The 19,571-nt window shown below is 47.9% G+C and overlaps 1 long non-coding RNA gene across 4 annotated transcripts in view; it reads left to right on the top strand.

Annotated features, from left to right (window-relative positions):
- The window catches only part of LOC309401099, a 31,888-nt gene that overhangs the window by 3,911 nt on the left and 8,406 nt on the right, over positions 1–19,571 (top strand). For 2 of the 4 annotated variants that reach the window (XR_014176754.1, XR_014176755.1), the window contains exons 3-4: positions 5,758–5,868; positions 7,765–8,435. This is a non-coding gene — a long non-coding RNA (uncharacterized lncRNA). The remainder of the gene's footprint in view (positions 1–5,757; positions 5,869–7,764; positions 8,436–19,571) is intronic. The other 2 variants (XR_014176756.1, XR_014176757.1) reach the window with 1 other exon arrangement.

Raw genomic sequence — 19,571 nt, forward strand, 5'->3', positions numbered from 1 at the left:
AAGAGAGCTTCCGAGTGGCGGAACGAGGCGGTGCGGTCGATGTAGATCTTGAGGGCATGATGTACGTCAAGAGTGTGTCACTTGTGCTCCCTCTCGTGACGGGGAGACGGACAGAAATCAGGTAAGATCAACTCCTGACCTCGGTGGAAACAGCTATTGACCTTCAGTATGAATGTTGGGTCCAGTCTTAGGACAACCTGGTCTGGATGGAACATACACAAGTCATGCCTGACTGAAAGAGCAGCCAAATCAGAAATACGTCTGGCTGAGGTTACAGCTACCAAAAGCAGCGTTTTGAAAGACAACAGTTTCAAAGAAGTGGATCTCATAGGTTCAAAAGGCGTGGAAGTCAAAGCCTCTAGGACATGAGGTAAGTCCCAAGTCGGATATCTATGTATAGCAGGGGGACGCAGGTTGGACGCTCCACGGAGAAATCTCTGGATCAAGAGGTAAGAAGGTAGACGTTCGGATGCCAGGCCGTCCAGAACAGAGGCCAGGGCGGCCACCTGTCAGCATAGCATGTTAGGGGTAAGTCCCTGATCAAGCCCCCTCTGCAGGAAGTCCAGTATCTGAGGAATGGATGCCCTAAGTGGGTCAACAGTCTGGTTGGAACACCACAGAGCAAAAGTATGCCTCGTGGCGTCATAAATGTGGTTAGTAGAGCTTCTGCATGATGCCTGAATGGTAGCAATGATGTTGAGGGAAATGTTATCGGCTGTTAAGGCTTGCCGCTCAATCGCCATGCGGTTAATTGCAGCCACTCGGGGTCGGGATGACAAACTGATCCTTGGTGTAGAGACAGGAGAGACCGTGGGATGTGCCATGGGGTGGAGATTGACAGAGACACTAAGTCGGCATACCAAGGCCGGTGTGGCCAATTCAGCACTAGCAGCAACAGCTCTGCCTCCTGCTCCAGCACTTTTTGAATTACCCTCTAAACAAAGGGAAGGGGAGGAAATGTGTACAGCAGACCCCTGGGCCACTGGCATCTACTCCTTCTGCCATGGGGTCCATGAAAGTTGAGTAATACCTGGGTACTTGGTTGTTGTCTGCCGTCGCGAACAGGTCTAGGACTGGGTTGCCGAATCGTAGTGTCAGTTGATGGAAGAGGTACGGATGGATGCTCCACTCCGCCTGATCTATCGTCGTCCGGCTCAGCCAGTCTGCTTGAACATTGGAGACCCCTGAGATGTGTTCTGCCCTGAGAGATGACAGGTGAGATTCTGCCCACTGGCACAACAGGTTGGATTCCTACATCAGTGACCAGGAACGAGTTCCCCCCTGTCTGTTTATGTGTGCCTTGGTCGTGGTATTGTCCGTGAGGACTAATATGTGTTGGGCCTGAACTCTGTGGTGAAAGTATCTGAGGGCAAGGCGAACCGCCCACAATTCTAGCCAATTTATGCTGTTTTGGCTCTCTTCGAGGGACCACTGACCCTGAGCTACTAGGTCCTGCATGTGTGCCCCCATCCTGTCAGACTTCGTAAGTGTGGTCCCATCGTAAGTGTGAGACAGCATGGCTCCCTGAACAAGGTCCCTTGCAAAATCGCCGGAGACTGCCACCATTTGAGAAAGTGTAATACCTGTCTGGGAAGGGGGACCCTGAGAAGAGAGCTGCCCCTGTCAGCCTTTTGATGTGGAAGCATGACCCATTGAAGGCTCCTGCTATGAAACCTGGCCCATGGGACAATCCCGAAGCAGGATACCATCTTGCCCAAGACTTGGGAGAGAAGAAGAAGGGATGCCTTGCGTAGACGTAGCACGTTCCTGACAAGTTCCCTCAGACTGAGAATGCGGTTGTTAGATAGGAACACCCTCTCCACGATGGTGTCTATCAAGACCCCGAGATGGAGAAGGCGAGTGCTGGGAACAAGGTGACTCTTTTTGAGATTCACCCCAAACCTGTGAATCCACAAGGTGTGAATGGTGAGGGCGAGATCTCTTTCTGCCTGAACCGGAGACCTGGACAACAAGAGGATGTCATCCAGGTAACAGAATCTGAACTGGGGATGACCTGATGTGGGTGGCCAGTGCTGCCAGTACTTTTGTGAATACCCTGGGGGCAGAGGATAGACCAAATGGAAGAGCTCAGTACTGGAAGTGCCTTCCCCCCATAGGAGAAGCGGACATATTTTCAGTGGTCTATGAAGATGGGGATATGAAGGTAAGCTTCGGTCAAGTCTACCGACATGAGGAAGTCGCCTTTCCTGACCGCCTGGAGAATGGTGTGCAGAGAATGCATTTTGAACCGCCGATAGACAATGTGGCAGTTCAATGTTTTTGGATCTAAAATTGCTCTCCACCCCCGGAATTCTTTGGTACCACAAACAGGCGGGAATAAAAACCCTGCCCTTCCCGATGGGGAGGAACCAGTTGGATGGCCCGGATCTCCAAGGTGCTGAATGGCCTGTTCCATCAGTGCCCTTTTCCGAGGACACTGAGAGACCGGGCATGGCATGAAGTGTTCCTGGGGGATGGAGGGGAACTCTAGCATGAGACCAAATTTGACAGTTTTGAGTACCCAATTGTCTGTTGTGGTCTCCTCCCAGCGGTGGGCAAAGAACGCCAGGTGGCCTCCGATCAGAAAGGAGTCCAGATAGTCATTTCCTACATGAAAAATGGCGGTTGTCTCCTCCATGGTAAGATTTCTTGGAGGGGAAACGCTGTGTGTTTCTATTGGACCTGTCCTGGTGAGATCCCTGTCTGGGAGTGTAGGATTGGCATTGTGGATGGGAGAAGGAAGGTCCCTTGTCTGCCGGTCGAAAGGGCGACCTCCTATAGAAGGGAGCGGGCCGACTGTCCTGTTTCTTGTAGATGGATGAAAGGACCTTGCACTTGTGTTTAGATTCCGTGAGGTACGGGTCTAAGGGATTACCAAATAATTGGGTGCCACTGAATGGGGAGGCTGCTAGGCGCCACTTGGTCTGGACATCCGCCTGCCATAGCTTGAGCCAAAGCAGACGCCTGGCCATGACCGAAGAGGCCAGGGCTTTAGAAGCTAATCTAGTAGCATTAAGGGAAAAATCACCTGCAAATTCAACCGCTGCCCTGATCTTGTTGAGATCCTTATGTGACCTAGTGTCAATAGGAGCAATGTGCTCCTGAAGCTGTTCAATCCAAACCATGGCTGCCCTGGAGAAAAAGAAAGTGGCCGTAGAGGCCTTAACAGCCCAGGCCCCAGCCTGAAAGTTTTTGACTAAGGTTTGATCTGACCTTTTCTCCTCAGGTTTGACAACCTCCTCAGGGGCTCCAGAGACCACAGTAGGTGAAGACAGGGCTGCAACCGGTGTGTCCACTGGGGGAGTCTCAAAGAACTTGGTGAGGTCTGGTGCAATTTTGTAGAGACGTTTGTCAAGGTTGGTCGGCTGTGGGCCCGTTCCTGGAGACTCCCACTGCTTCTGGATGAGGTTCAAGAATATCTTGAGAACAGGGATCACCTCTTTCTCCACCATGGGTTCGGTGAAGGTGGTACTGGAACCCCCAGTTGAAGCCGGTTCTGCCGGTTTATCCTGTGAAATAGGAGCTGAAGCAGAAGATGGTAAGTTAGCAGCTTTAATGGTCTTAAGTAGAAGGGACTTAAAAGGATCAGTTTTGAATAATCCAGTAAAGGCAGGGGTATCTCGGGTGACCACCTCATCATCAGACAGGTCTGAGTCCCACAGGTTATCTTGCTCCCTGCCAATTGAGGCCTGAGAAGTAGAGGCAGAGGGATCAGGTTGCTGACCCGCAGCAGAAGATTTATGCTTATGGCCATGTGATGGAGCAGGTTGGGGTTGCTTTTGTAGGCCAGCAATCATGACCTGTTTAATGGTTTCAGCAATGATGGTTGCCATCTCAGCAGGAGAGATATACATGGTGTGGGGGCACCCCGAGCCATGTGTAACCGGGAGGGAAGCCTGTGTGCTCCCTATTGAGTGTGCTCAATAGGTGTGCTCCCTATTGAGAGGGACATCAAAGAAATTGCCTCTGTTGTCAGGTTCCATCGAAGACGAGGACTCCGAAGAAGACAATTCCCCTTCTGAATAGGCCAGAGGGGGTCAGGGCCCATGGGAGGCAAAACAGTGGAGCTGGGGACGCCACTTGGTGATCCTCAGAGGGAGGGAGGGAGGGCTGGGCAGTTACACTATGTTGTTGTTTTGGGGCCCTCTGAAATTCTTTCTCGAGGGCCTTCTGCCTGCGCTCTTCTGCCTTGGTAGTCGCTTTAGAGACCTTGGGGTTTACTCCTGAGGAAGGGGCCTCTTTGGCTTGCCTCTTCCTGATGCTCTTTTCCCCTGTTGGCCCTGCCTCCTAATCCTGCATTCGTATCCACAGCTCGATCAACCATTTCTCCAAACATAATTCAACACCCCAGTAAGATAGGCAACGGTTTCACCCGTTTGCTGGCCAGGCGCTCCTGATCTGGTCCACCTGGGGTGATCCCGCGCTGCTGGGCACTCCAAATGGCTGCTGTAGAGTTTGTGCCCTTTTTAAAGCATCCAAAATGGCTGACATTTTTCCTCTGAGGCTTTTCCAACCCGCAAAATGGCCCCTGATACTAAGTATGGTCAGTCGATCTGCAGAATGGCCACCGGTCTCGCCTGGAACCGCTGCGCGTGGAACGGCTGGTTGCACGTCCCTTCGAGTGCCCAGAATCAAGGAGCGCTGCGGGGAAACAGCCATGGAGCCATAGCTCGTGAGCTGGCCAATCTGATTGCAAGGCAGGCTTCCTGAGTGAACTCGTGGCCGCAGGCAATCAGACGGCTGAGGAGAGGCAGCCAGAGATCAGTTTCAAATTTCCCTCCAATTTGTAGAATAAAGGATTATTTAAGGAACCAATTTAAAGGAACAACAAAAGTTTTTTGAAAAAATTCACCAATTAAAGATATAATTAAATAATTTGGAGGAGAGATCAATTCTCACAGCCAGTCCAGGTTGGACTGAAAACTGGGGAGGAGCCACAAGGGCCCGATGACATCATAAGTGTAGACTGTGATTGGTTAATGGACGGAGCATACCCAGTCTGGCTGCTGTCTCTACGATAACAGGAAAATGGCCACACCCACCCTGGCCATGCTCCCCTCCCCAGGCCTCCCAAGGTCAAACACAACCTTGATGCAGCTCTCAATGAAATCGAGTTTGACACCCCTGATTTAAATTAATTAAATATTTTTTTTTAAAAAAAAAGTAAAATAGCTGGAGATAAACTGCAGATATCATCAGGCACATCAGTGTTCAGAACAATCATATTGCAGGTCCTCTGTGTGTAAACTGATGATATTTTTCAAGTCCAAAATACTTTACCACTTGTTGGCAAACAGAACTGTTTTAGTGCCAGCTGTCATCATTGCAAATATGCCACTCTCCCTTTGTCAATCATCTTCCTTGGTTCTCAACTACAATGTCTAAAGTTCTACCACCTTTTGGGTACAAGCCGCCTTGCACATAAGACCAACTATATCTAGTGGTTTTTTTCTTGCTTGAGATAAATTCACTGAAATGCAATACTGTAGCATTTTATTCGTAACATCTTATTCATGAATAATAGAAATTGCACTGCTTGTGACTAAGCATGATCCAATCGACTGAATCAGAACATATTTTGAAAGTTAACCCTGTGACTGCATTTATACATTGACCTCGCTATTTAAATAAATCACTATTGTTGGATTTATACATATGGTTAAGCCAAATCTTATCTGATCTGTGATCTCTTTCCCCTCCCCAGCTCCACTGGTCATGCAAGAAGAGAATATTTTTTTTGTTTTTCAATTCCACCAGTTTGTGAACCAGTGGTTGAAATAATCTGGAAATCGATTCTACATCTGACGGATACTTCAGTTGAGAAAAATATCATTATCTCAGTAATTGGATTAGCAGAAGCTTAATTTGGTGAGTGATTTAATCCATTTTCTTGGTCTGCGCAATGCTGAGAGCCATAAACTAACCATTTGACTCTGTCTGCTAGATCAGGTCTGCATTAGAGAGCCCATTCTGTTCAAACTTATCATATAGGTAGTTCTTAATTACCATTCAGCAAGCATTTGAAGTTACAGCAGCATTAAATGAATAGCACTTATGCCCAATGGCTGAAATTATGGCCCTTGCAACACCTCCACAGCAGAGGTGGGCTGCGTCCGGTTAGGCTGAACTGGTAGTGATATTTTGGCCTGGGTTGCAGAACTGGCAGCGACCCAGGCTGGCCACGCCCCTGAACCAGTTTCCCATTCGCCGTTGCTGGCATGTTACAGTGCACAGTTCACTGTAAATTTTTCTGCACATGTGTGAAGAACCGGTTGCAACCCACCTCTGCTCCACAGTCAATGATAAAAATTTGGTCACTTCGAATCCCGCTACACTTATGACTGTAGGGGCACTTCAACTCACCCCTGCCACTTACCTCTCCCTGATCTCTGTTCTATTGGCTCCTGTGTACAGTGGTATTCTTTGGCAGCAGGGGCAGTGCAGTAGAGGTCTGAGACTGCTAAAATCCCCTAGCCCCATGATGGCAAACCAATGGTACACGTGCCTGAAGTGGCACATTGAGCCATGTTGCCTGGCACGTGCGGCATCGCCCATTCCTCTTCTGTGTTTCTGGCCCCCATGCTCACGCAATGATCACCTGGCTTTTGTGCGTGCGACAAAAATGGAAGAGCTGGTATTCCATTTTCCAGCATGGGCATGCGCACAAGCAAGTTGATCGTAGCGCGTGCATGCCAGTAACTGGAAGACTAGCTGGCCACTGCGCATACGCTCATTGGAAACCGGAAGTTCATTTTCCCGGCTCATGCATGCCCCCTGGGCAGCTTCTCTTCTGGGTTGGGTCCCAGAGGAGTGTGTGTACATGCTCCCTTTTCAGCACTCGGTGCCGAAAAGGTTTGCCATCCCTGCCCTAGCCTCTACTTTAACACCAGTACAAGTACCACCACTGATGCCAAGTGATACCAACATGCAAGGTGTCCATAAGGACAGCAATGGGAGGAGAGATAGACAGGTGTGGGGAGTTCAAAAGGAGGCAGTTCCTTCTTGCTGAGGCTCAGGGCTGGGAAGGGCTATTCATGAATGCTTTGGTTCAGGTTGGATCCTTACTTAATGGCAGTTGGCTTTGACTAACAATAGCAATTGATTTCTGTCACTAAGTGATATGGTTATGTAATGTCACGCTTTACAGCTACATTGTTTAGCAATGGAAATTGTGGTCCTAATTACTGTTGTTTATCAAGGACTATCTGTATTACAGCAAAAGCTGTTCTTAAGCCTTTCAGTGAACTAGTTATGCATGTGTACAAATCCAGAACATGTGGCTATTTGCAGGCTATGTTTTTATCTAACATTAGCACTAAGTGAATTTATCTGCCTTTGCTTTCATAAGATTCCTTTTGTTTTGCTGTTACTTTTGTAACTTCAGATACCTCAAGTTGACACACCATGCTGAGCCATGTTTAAGTTTGTTTTGGGTGTAGCGCTGTCTGTAAATCAGGCCACAGTTTTGTAACCATGGTTTGTGAATCAACATTATATAGGCCACAAGTTCTGTGCAGTAAATTATGGTTAAAAGTAGGGGTATGCAACACTTTTCAAGTCCAATGATTCTGACTGGATGTGACCTCTTTCACTTATAATTTGAGCTAGTTCTAATGCTCTGAAAATATTTCAGCATCTCTGAAATTATCAGCTCAACTGCTTCCTACTCAGAAAAAGGATGCTTTGAAATCAAATTTGAAATGTTTGCAACTCTCTAGTTAAAATGCTTGGTGCAATCTCTGAACCACTGTCTTGTTGTAACAGATGCCAGGAGAAAATGTGGGCTACAAGCCGCCTTTGTCAGAAAGTTGTTATCAAGAGGAGAACCTGAGCAGGTGGTGGCTGAGGGACCTCCTCTGAAGCTGGAGCACGATAGAGTGGGAGCTGGCAACTTCACACTGGTACCTCCTGCCAAACTGAGCCCTGTCTCCTCAAGCAAGGGCCAGCAACCATACAAGTGCATGGAGTATGGGAAGGGCTTTGGCCAGAGTTCACACTTGATGACCACCTGAGGGCACACTCAGGAGAGAAACCTTACCCCAGTGTACAGACTGCCCCAAGGCCTTCACACAGTTGTCAAACCTGCAGCAGCATCAGTGAATGCACACAGTGGAGCATCCCTGTGCCTGTGATTTCTGTGGCAAATGCTTCTCCTGGAATTCTAACCTGGCTCAACACTGGTGCCTCCATATGGGGCCAAAAGCTTTATGCTTGCATACACAATGCGGCAAACATTTTTGTGAGACTGCTCGGCTTCTGGAGCACTCAGCACTTGCTCCCAGTATTGGAAACGCGTCGGCTGCAGGTCTCACCTGATCCACCCCCAGCGCCTCCCACGATGATCAGAAGCATTCTGTTGGCATCCATTGCGGCAAACGGTTCTGTAACGGCAGTCAGCTCCTGGTGCATTAGAGCAGCCGTATGCCTGCCACAGTGTCAGAAATGCTTCAGCCGCAGCTGTCACTTACCCTACTGCCGGTGCCTCCACGCTGCCATTATGGAAAGACAGAGAGGAGGAGGGTTGAAGGGCTCCTCTTTCCACTTACTCCACTCTACTCCCTGCAAGTAGGCTTTACCAATTAGTGGAAAAGCCTGGTCAAATTGGGGAAGATGCTTTGTAAGCATTTCCCTTTTATTCCTTAATCACTGGAACTGTGGAACCTGCAGGCAATTTCTAGTTAACCATAAGCTTTACAAGCTTTACCTTGCTTGTTGGATAACAAGCCACCCTCAGGAAGAATAAATTCAGTAGTCCGTTTTTCCCTTTCCAATGCTGTTTCCTGGTGCAAACTATAGCCTGCAAGTAATAACCCAAGGGGAAAAACTTTCTAGAGCAGCCATATTATTTGAGTGCTTGCACAAGTTTCCGTACTTTGCAGCTGGCAGCTTTGGAGTCCTGGGAGCAGGTCTTGAGTTAGTGAGGCAGCTAATCCACACTTGTTAAGACACAAGTTGAAAAAAGGGGAATTCTGATCTTAACAATGCTTCAGGGAATCTAAAGAACAGCCTACTCTGTTAGCAAGCTGAGCCTGTTCATTGTACAGTGTGGAAGGAGATATACCAATGCACAGAAGGGACTGAACTATGACATTTGTTAAATTCTGAAAAAGCTGCAGGAAGAAAAATGCCATTCTTGTTGCAAATCCTATAGTGTGGTCTCTGGGCAAGGTCCTCTTATGTTACATAGGCAGGAGCAGTGATGGCAAACCTTTCCAGCACCAAATGCCAAAGAGGGAATGCTTTGTGTGCATGCATTGCGCGTGTGCACGTACTCTTCTGGGATGCAACCTGGAATAGGAGCTGCCCAGAGGGCATGCGCATGCCAGAAAATGAACTTTCCAGTGCGCGCATGCACACCAGCCAGCAAATCTTCTGGTTACTGCCATGCATGCGCACATGCCAATCAGCTAGTCAGTGCGCATGCATGTGCTGGAAAACGGAAGACCAGCTGTTCCACTTTCCGGCACTGCTGCACTCACAAAGGTCAACTGATCATCGCAAGCGCATGGACGCCTGAACACAGAAAAGAAATGGGTGCCGCCACACATGCTAGGCAATGTGGATCCATGTGCCACTTTGGGCACGCGTGCCATAGGTTTGCCATCATGGGGCTAGAGAGTTGGCAGAGGTAGTGATTTCCATAGTTGTGGTCAAGGCCCTGGGGAAGAACTGAGCACTTGTATGCTTGGAGGAAATACCCAGAGAAGCATGGATCTTCTCTGTAAAGCTGATATTTCCTTTGACAAGGGACATGACTTGAGAGATTTTTAACACCAACCAGCCATAACACAGTTTTAAATAGTAAGTAAAGGGTACTTAAGATGAAAACAATATGCAGTCCTTCTTGACTTTTGATCAAATGTTCTGCATACAGGACGTCTGTAGGGCAGCGACCTGGTCCTCACTCTCCCCATTCATCAGACATTATAAGCTGGACACATTTGCCTCAGCTGAGGTGGCTTTTGGCAAAAAGGTACTCTAGAAAGTGCATACAAACCTGGGGACTCGGGACCAGAATACAGTCCATCCTTAGGACAAGCCAGTATGTCACATACATTGGATTCTCACATCAACACATCGGAGAAAGGGCATTGGTTTTACCTGACACGCGCCTTCTCTATGAGTTGACATGATAATCCAACCCCACTCCAGCTACCGTCTGGTCCTGAGTCCAGGGGTGGAACGGGACAACAAGGATAAGGAGTATGAGAAATCATTGGCTATGTCTTCATTAAACTGGGAGTTAGCCAGGAGAGGTGTGATAGAAAAAAGGTTAATAGATTCAGTCTCTAAAAGAAAGAAGGCGGAGTCAAACCCCCAAAACTTTAACCTTAGGCTGTCTACTGTTGACCTCGCCCCTTTCCTAAGAGGTCTTTAAGGGGCACGCATAAGCACATCAACGTGCCTACCGTCCCTGTCCTAATATTCCCTTTTATTCGTATTCATTTCATGGATTCACAATCATGTCTATACTTACAGGATATCTGTTATCTAATTCATGCTTGACAAAATAAATAAATATTAAAAGGAAAAAAAAATACTGATATGGGCAGCCATGGAGTGGCTGCCTGCTAAAGCAATAGCTCACCCAACCCACTTTCTGCCAGTGTGTAGATATGCAGTTAGACCGAATGGGTTTGCTTTGTTCTTGCATAAATCATTCCCAAGTAAAGGAGGATGGGCTGAAAAATGGGGGGAGAGGGTGGGATTATTTTCACTAGGGTTTCTTTTGGGGGTGGGTTTATATTAGGTTCAGCCCCCCAAAAAGGCTAGGGCTTATTTTCTGGGTAGATTGTATTTTTGGGGAAACACGGTATTACTATGCAGTAGTATAAGTCAAAAGAGTAATATACATCTGATGTTTGACTTTGATTTTTTAACATTGTTTTAATTATTCATGATGTTCCATTGGCCGGGAATAATAAACACTGCAAGTATCATGTTTAACATCCCTTTGCAGTGTTTTAAGAACTAATATTATTTGCAGTTTTCATGTCTGACAAATATACAGTATTTTTCGGAGTATAAGATGCACTGGAGTATAAGACACAACTTAATTTTGGGGAGTAAAAGAAGAAAAAATGTTTCTGCCTCTGCCTAACAGCATCTATCAGTATTAATCTGGCTAGCATCCTTACAGCCAACATCGGGTGGAATATCCCCAATCAGATGTTCCAGGCTGCAGGGATTGCCACACACCATCACCGCCTCTGTGCCTTGCATTTTTGGGTGGTTCCAGGCGGCAGGGATCCTCACTTCCACTCGGATTTTGATAACGAACTTTTTATCCATTTAAAACAAACACTATCACCTTATGCATATTTAACTGAAGAGGGAGGGGTGGGGTATGATTTTCATGGGGGCAGAAAAGGGACTTTCCACTGATTGCAAAAACGTTGTGTGCGGTGGGCATTGCAGACTCACCTTCTATTTTCTCATGGCCAGATCCGCCACCTGAAATGTCTTCATTTCACATCCACTGCCTTCTGCACGTGCCGTTTTTACAATCACGGAGGGAATTTTGGTGCCGCCACCCGAAAAAACTTTCCTTCCCGATACCAAAAACCTGGCGTGTGGAAGGCTGCTTTGGCTCCTGCCACCGAGTGTGGGCTTTGCATCAGGAGGGGTTTCCCCCCCACACTGTTCCCATTACCAAGTTTCCTGTTAGGAGAACCGCACGGATCACTCCCCTGACAGCTGACTTGCAAGGATTGCTTGATCCTCCCATTCCATGCTCTCTTCCCTCCCCCACACCTGAGCTTCCCTCTGAGCTCTGCCCCGTCATGCGTGGACAAAGGCAAAGCAGCCGGCAACAGGGGAGAGGGGGGAAAGCACAGGATGGGGGGGGGTTTCCTCCATGGCATAGGCAGCTCCGCTCAACCTGATGGAGCCCAGCAGTGGCAGCTTCCCCATCCAGGTGGAGCACAATCAGAAGTGGAGGCAGTTCACCGTCGCTCAAACGGCTGTCATGATAATAAAGCTGTCCTATTGTATGAATATGTAGGGAAGAGAGTGGTGGATCTTCAACTAGATGTGCAGAAGGCAGCGAATCGGAACCAAAGGCGTTCCAGGCAGTGGAGATCATGGCAAGTGCCTTACACCACCTGCAGTGCCTGCTTTGCCAAACGAGTCCCGACCCCCACGCTTCCCGGGGCCGCTTCGGGAAGCAGCAAAGGTGTAGGTGCTGGGAAGCCCGGCAACGTGTTTATGGAATGGCTGTGTCCAGAAGGACTAAAGTGCTGCGTCTCGTATCGGGCTTGCTGCAAGAAAGCCAGGCTTTCAATGCCTACGGTTATACGTAGAAAGATGGGGCATCTTGGGAGTGGAGCCTTCAGTGCCAAGTCCCTCTTCTGCCCCCATGAAAATCATACCCCACTCCACCCCAGCCTTCCAGTTAAAAACGCATAGGGTGTTAGGGTTTGTTTTAAATGGATAAAAAGCTTGTTATCAAAATCCAAGTGGAAGTGAGGATTCCTGCCTCCTGGAACCACTCGAAAATGCGACGTGCGGATTGGGATGGGGTGGGGCCACATTCGGAGTATAAGACACACCCAGATTTTCACCCTCTTTTGGGGTAAAAAGATGTGTCTTATACTCCAAAAAATATTGTTTTGGCTAAAAACATTGGAGCTCCCCCAGAGTCGCTGCGAATGTGGTAGTTTTCAATATAAGAGAAAAGCAAAATAATAATATTAACGTATGACATGCTTAATTGGATTGGTGGTGGAATGATGGCTGTTAGATATTAGCATATATCGCAGCAAGTCTCCTCTCTGGTCCACCGCTACGGCGGGAAACAGGTATCATTCTGATTGGTCGAGAGGCGTACCCGATTCCTATAAAAGGGGAACCCTTCGGCCACAGAGCAAGCTGGATCACTATTACTACTAATAAAGAGCTGATAAGTCACTACGTGTCCGGAGTCTGTTCTCTCGTTGCCCGAATCTAACATTGGTGACGAAGGTGGGATCGAGAGACAGATAGGACGAAGAAAGCTACTTCAGGATCCCAGGATTCGATCCAGCCCAGGAATTTGGCAGAAATTCCGGCAGCCATCTCAGGACACCGCAGCGCGGCAAATTCAAACGAAGAGAAGATGGCGATGCACACTCCCCCCGCTCCATTCGACCCGATGAACGACGAATGGGAGGCATACATGATTCGTTTCGAGTGTTTTCTCAAAGCGAACGAATACACGGGGATAACTGATGCCCGAAAAAAGAATATCTTCCTCAGCTACTGTGGGCGAGATGTTTTCAACACGGCCAGAGACCTCTCCGAGCCTACTCCGATACAAGCGGTATCATGGACGGCGTTGCAACAGACTCTACAGACTCATTACGCGCCAAAACCTTCCCGCCACGTTTGCCGCCAGGAATTCAACACGCGGAACCAGAAGGCGGGAGAATCAATCAACCAATATGTTGCAGCTCTACGTAAAGCAGCGACTCATTGCGAGTTCAGGGATCTGGACGAGCAAATCCTGGCAAGACTTGTGTGTGGGTTAAAGGACATTTCGCTACAAAAAAGACTATTGGCCAATCCGAATTTAACCCTCCAAATAGCACTCAACGAAGCAAGAGCATCCGAGTCAGCGGAAAGATCGTCGGAAACAATACAACGCGGGTTCAACGTAAGCCAGCCAGCACCCAGACACACCAGAGTCCACTACGAGGACACCGATCCAGACTACGAGGATCCCGAGTTCGAGGACAGTCACCTGATGCGGAGCAGTCACATGAGGCCTGGGGGGAGACCCGGATTCCGTTTGCCGCCCTGCGCAAGCTGTGGAGGGAATCACCCCCGGTCTACCTGTCGGTTCAGGAACGTTGTTTGTTCACACTGCAACAAACTTGGGCACATCGCACGAGTGTGCCGGAGCGAAGTCCCTGCCTCCCCACGGCAGCCTCCAATGTACCGCCAACAGAAGCCCAACCCAGGGGCTTGGCGAAATCAAAAAGGGCGCCCAGAGAGAAATCCACAAGTGTTTACCCAGAGAGAAAATTCCCAAAGAGCTGAAAGGGCATATTCCCAGAGAGATTACACACAAAGAGAGCGTTCTACCAAGACGCTCAACGAGAGTTTTGTCAGGATACTGATGCTGAGATAGAGTTGACCCAGAGAGAGGAATTGCGAACCTATCTCACCACAATAAGTCAGGTCCGCACCAAGCGGCCTAAAAAGCTGAAAGTCACAGTCCTCTTGGAGGGCTCTCCTTGCGAGCTGGAAGTTGACACAGGATCATCCTTGACGATCATTTCATGGGCCTCCATGAAAAAGGCTATCCCTAGCCTCAAAAAGAGCCAACTACGCGCACCAGACATCCTGCTACGAGACTACCAGGGGAACCGAGTCCCCATCGTGGGCCAAGGCACGTTCCAAATTCGCTTCAAGGACATCGTAGCCCAGCTGCCCGTGACCATCACCAGCGCTCCGTTACAGAACCTTCTAGGACTAGATTGGTTTGAAGCCTTGGGTTTAGAAGTCACTGGGATCAATGCCGTGGAGAACAGCAGCGCTGAACAGATTTTTAAGGAGTTCGAGGATGTGTTCAGCCCCGGTCTCGGTAAGTATGTGGGTAAACCAATATCATTCAATTTAGACCCTAAAGTGGCGCCAATCCGACAAACCGAGACGAGTGCCTTTTGCACTCCGCCCAAAAATAGATAAAGAGATCGATAAGTTAGTAGAGCAAGGAATCCTTGAGCCGGTGGATCACGCGCGCTGGGAAACTCCCATTGTGACCCCAGTTAAACCAGACGGGTCAGTACGCATCTGCGCGGACTATAAATGCACAATTAATGTCGCGGTACAACAAAGCGCATATCCTGTGCCAGTAGTACAACACTTATTGCATTCGTTGGGGCCAGGAAAGATATTTGCTAAATTAGACATGGCACAAGCTTACCAGCAGTTGCCCGTGGATAGCGCCACAGCGGAGGCCCAAACTATAGTGACGCATAGAGGAGCATTCAAATGCAACCGGCTACAATTCGGTGTGAGTATTGCTCCAGGTCTGTTCCAGAGCGTCATGGAACGGCTTTTGCAAGGGATACCGGGAGTCGTCCCCTATTTCAACGACATCTTGGTGTCCGCTGCAAACGAGGAGCAACTATTAAAAAGAGTCAGAACTGTTTTGGCCAGAATCAGAGAAAAGGGCCTCCGCCTCAAAAAGGAGAAATGCCAAATTAACGTTCCTAGCGTAGAATTCCTGGGATATAGAATCGATGGTCAGGGAATACACCCCACTTCAAAGAAAATTAAGGCGATCCAGGACGCCCCCACACCACGAAATCAGACCGAGTTGCAGGCTTTCCTCGGACTACTTAACTTCTACAGCGTTTTTCTGAGACAGAAGGCGACCGTTGCTGAGCCATTACATCGACTACTCCAGAGGAACTCAACATGGAGATGGGGACGATCCGAAGCAGCAGCTTTTGCCGCAGTAAAGCGCCTGCTCACCACCGACTCGCTGCTCGTGCAATACAGCCAGACGCTACCGCTGGTATTGACCTGCGACGCATCCCCATTCGGAGTCGGCGCAGTCCTTAGCCACAGGATGCCAAACGGGAACGAAGCACCCATCGCTTTCTACTCCAGGACTCTTTCATCGGCCGAGAGGAATTACAGCCAGATGGACAGAGAAGCGTTAGCTGCTGTAGCTGGAGTAAAACGTTTCCACGAATACCTCTACGGCCGCGATTTTGAACTGATTACAGATCATAAACCGCTGTTGGGACTTTTGGCGGGAAACCGCCCCACACCAGTCTCCCTTTCTCCACGCATGACCAGGTGGACTGTTTTCCTGGCCGCGTATTCATACAAGCTAATTCATCGACCGGGCTCCACTCTAGGACATGCAGACGCACTTAGCCGTTGCCCACTTCCGGATCTCTTGCCAGACCCCACTCCCGAGGTACCGGTGTTGTTAATTGACTGTTTGGACTCAGGACCGGTTTCTTCCTGCGACGTTGCCAGATTCTCTGCTAAGGACAATATAATAAAGCAAGTCCAAACCTGGGTTTGGAGGGGGTGGCCGAAAGGGAACGTGGGCCCGGAATTCAAGCTATTTTGGGGGAAACGAGATGAGCTTTCAGTGTTGCAAGGTTGTTTATTGTGGGGGGATCGAGTTGTTATTCCTTATGCGTTACGTAGAAATGTATTAGAAGCGTTACATGTGGGGCATCCGGGGATCGTTAGAATGAAGGCATTAGCAAGAAGTTACGTTTGGTGGCCCAACATGGACAAAGAAATAGAGGAATGGGTGGCCACTTGTGATCCATGCCAGGAATCGAGACCCGCACCCCCGGAAGCGCCCGCCACAGAATGGGAGAAGCCTAAAGCACTCTGGTCGCGAATACACATCAATTTCGCAGGGCCAGTCCAAGGTCAGACTTTCCTTATAGTTGTGGACGCATACTCCAAATGGCTAGAAGTAGTCCTAATGACTTCAACCACGGCAGAGGCAGTCATTAAGGTTCTACGGCGACTTTTCGCCACTCATGGCCTGCCCGACCTCCTGGTCTCCGATAATGGGCCCCAATTCACGGCCATGCAATTTGAAATGTACTTAGCAGGTCAGGGAATTCGGCATGCCCTCGTCGCGCCATTCCATCCGGCATCAAACGGACAGGCGGAGAGAATGGTGCGATCCGCAAAAGAGGCCCTCGCTAGGATGGGTCCAGGTGATTGGCAATCACGCATTGACCATTACCTCCTAATTCAGCATATTACCCCCAGCGCAACGACGGGTAGGAGCCCCGCTGAACTACTCATGGGCCGCCGTCTACGGTCTCATCTGGACCATCTTCACCCAAATTACTCTGCCACATCGCCCCCAGACTCAACAAGCAAAATTCGGAATTTTAGCATAAGGGATTCAGTATACGCCCACAACTATGCAGGGGGAACATTGTGGATGCCGGTAAGGGTCATTGGCATCACGGGTCCACGATCATATTTGCTAGAGCTTGAAGATGGACGAAATTGGAAAAGGCACATCGATCAACTACGAGGTCGCCTGACACACTCAGACCTACGGGCTGCAGACGAAAATTATCGGCCAGCACAAAGTCAGCCATCTGAGAACCCCAACACAGAATCAGGACACCAGCGAGCCCAGGGTAGAACAAGAGGTCGAAGGCAGAACCGAACAACGCCAAAGCAACGAAAACCAGCAGACCCCCGAACGCGAAACAGAAAAAGCAACCGATCCTGAAACCACTCCTGATCAACCAGAACTACGGCGTTCCACCCGTGTAAGGCAAACACCCACTTATCTTAAGGACTATGTAACTAACCGGAATGCTCCGTCTAAGAGGGGAGGGGTGTTAGATATTAGCATATATCGCAACAAGTCTCCTCTCTGGTCCGCCGCTACGGCGGGAAACAGGTATCGTTCTGATTGGTCGAGAGGCGTACCCGATTCCTATAAAAGGGGAACCCTCCGGCCACAGAGCAAGCTGGATCACTATTACTACTAATAAAGAGCTGATAAGTCACTACGTGTCCGGAGTCTGTTCTCTCGTTGCCCGAATCTAACAATGGCAATAATAATGGCTAACGTGGGAACACAAAAGGAGCGAACTTTTAAGACATCTTCTTTAATAATTACCATTACAAATCACAGTGTCCCATATTTACGCCTTTTAATATATTTATATTCTAATATAAATTAAAACAAAATGTGCAGTTACTTTGGTAAGCAGAAGGAAAATGAGACTATAACAATAAAGATGTGGACATCAGGAGCAAAGTTTTTAGAGGTTAGCTTTGACTGCTGGGGGTAAAATAACTGCATCACAATTGCAGGGTATCTCTAGCGCAGGCAAAGCATCATATTCTAACTTTTGCTTTTTTATGGCTTTGATGATTTCCCTTGGCTTTCTCAGGCAGCTTATCACTTCCTCATTTCTGATTTTGTCAACCCAACATAATACGTAACAGCTGTATAGAATTTGGAAAATGTTTTGAGACTGAAATTGTAAATATGTAATTTAACCACTAGAGGGCACTGGGAATTGGAGTGTATACACAAACTGCATTTGGAAGCAGAAAATAACAGTCAAGACCTGTATGTTTTAAACTTTGTAACTTTAAAATGTGTGGACCTCAGCCAGCATATCAGCAAAGGAATTCTGGGTGTTAAAATCCACTCATCTTAAAGTTGCCAAGTTTGAAAAACAATGGTCAAAACTAAAGCTAGATTTAGCTTTTAGATCCTTCATTGACAATTTAATGAAGAACTACTTTTTGCTCGGTTTTTGCCTTTCCCAGTCCCAGGAGCACTCTACAGGCCTCCCACACCCTCTGCATGCTCCCCCTTTTTTTTGCAAAAAAGCAGGCCCATTTCTCGCCTCCCAAACCCCCCACATTGTATTTTCCCCCTCCCCTACACCCAGGAGCACTTTGCAGGCCTCTCAAAGTCTCTGCACACCCCTTTTTCACAAAAGCGGGGCGTGCAGAGGATTTGGGAGGCCTGCAGAGTGCTCCTGGGGGCAGGGGAGGGCAAAAAAGTTTTTTTTTCAATTTATCTCTTCGAAATCTTGATGTGTCTTATACTCCAGTGTGACTTATAGTCCGAAAAATGGTAAGTAAGTACTGATGAGCCCATAGTGGAATAAATCCTGTTCAGCTGCTCTACACATAGGGTGCCTCAATCTTTCTCCATCCTACTATATGAAACACTGCTTGTCATGGACCTCATACCTTACCCAATGAAAAGAGTAGCAAATTAAGAGTTCATCAAATCCGGAATACAAGGAGACCAGTGGGTGAGCAGATGCTTCTTGAAAGCTCCTTAAGAAGGTAGAAAACTTTTATCTGTTCCTAAAATTACAGCACAGGTATATGCACCGCCATACCCTCTGTGAACACCAAAGATTCATTTACCTGTTTAATATTCATTGACAAATCCTCCATGAATTTGTTAAAACAGCAAAAATTAAGTCTACTACATCTATTCTGCAAAATGAAGACGGCCAGTAGATGGCAGCAAAATTGCAGAACATTGTTCATATATTTGCCCATAGTACAGTAATCCTCAATTTATGCATGACTGCAGTGTGTACTTCTGCTCCTCTAATTATGATTTTTTTTTGCTGGAAATTGGCATTTACTCCTGGTTTTCAGCCAAAAAATGCCAATTGTGGACAATGGATTTGATTAACCACAGAATTCACTAAAACCATAATGTTCACCATGTGACTGTTGTATCCACTTAATGATTGCCACAAAAATAATCATAAAATTGGATGTGGTCATGTGGTTACTTAATGACCAGCACGCCTTACAACTGCAATTCTGGTTTCAATTATGGATGCATATCAAGGACTATACTGGTTGTCTCAATGAGTGCATCCTAGGTCTAGAAGCTGTAGTAGCTCTAGAAATGGCTTTTCAGTAAATATAATCTCAGCAATTGTAGGAAATGAAATATCAGGATTGCTCAGCTCAGTGTACATATGTAACTAAAGATAAGATGCATTCATTCCCATTCCTATTCTTTAGAAGTTAACTTCTGAAGAAAGTATGGAGATTCTCGGTCATCCAGGTCATGGTTGTCTCAAAGG

Source organism: Natrix helvetica (assembly GCF_964273705.1).
Source record: "Natrix helvetica genome assembly, chromosome: Z".
Taxonomy (NCBI): Eukaryota; Metazoa; Chordata; class Lepidosauria; order Squamata; family Natricidae; genus Natrix; species Natrix helvetica.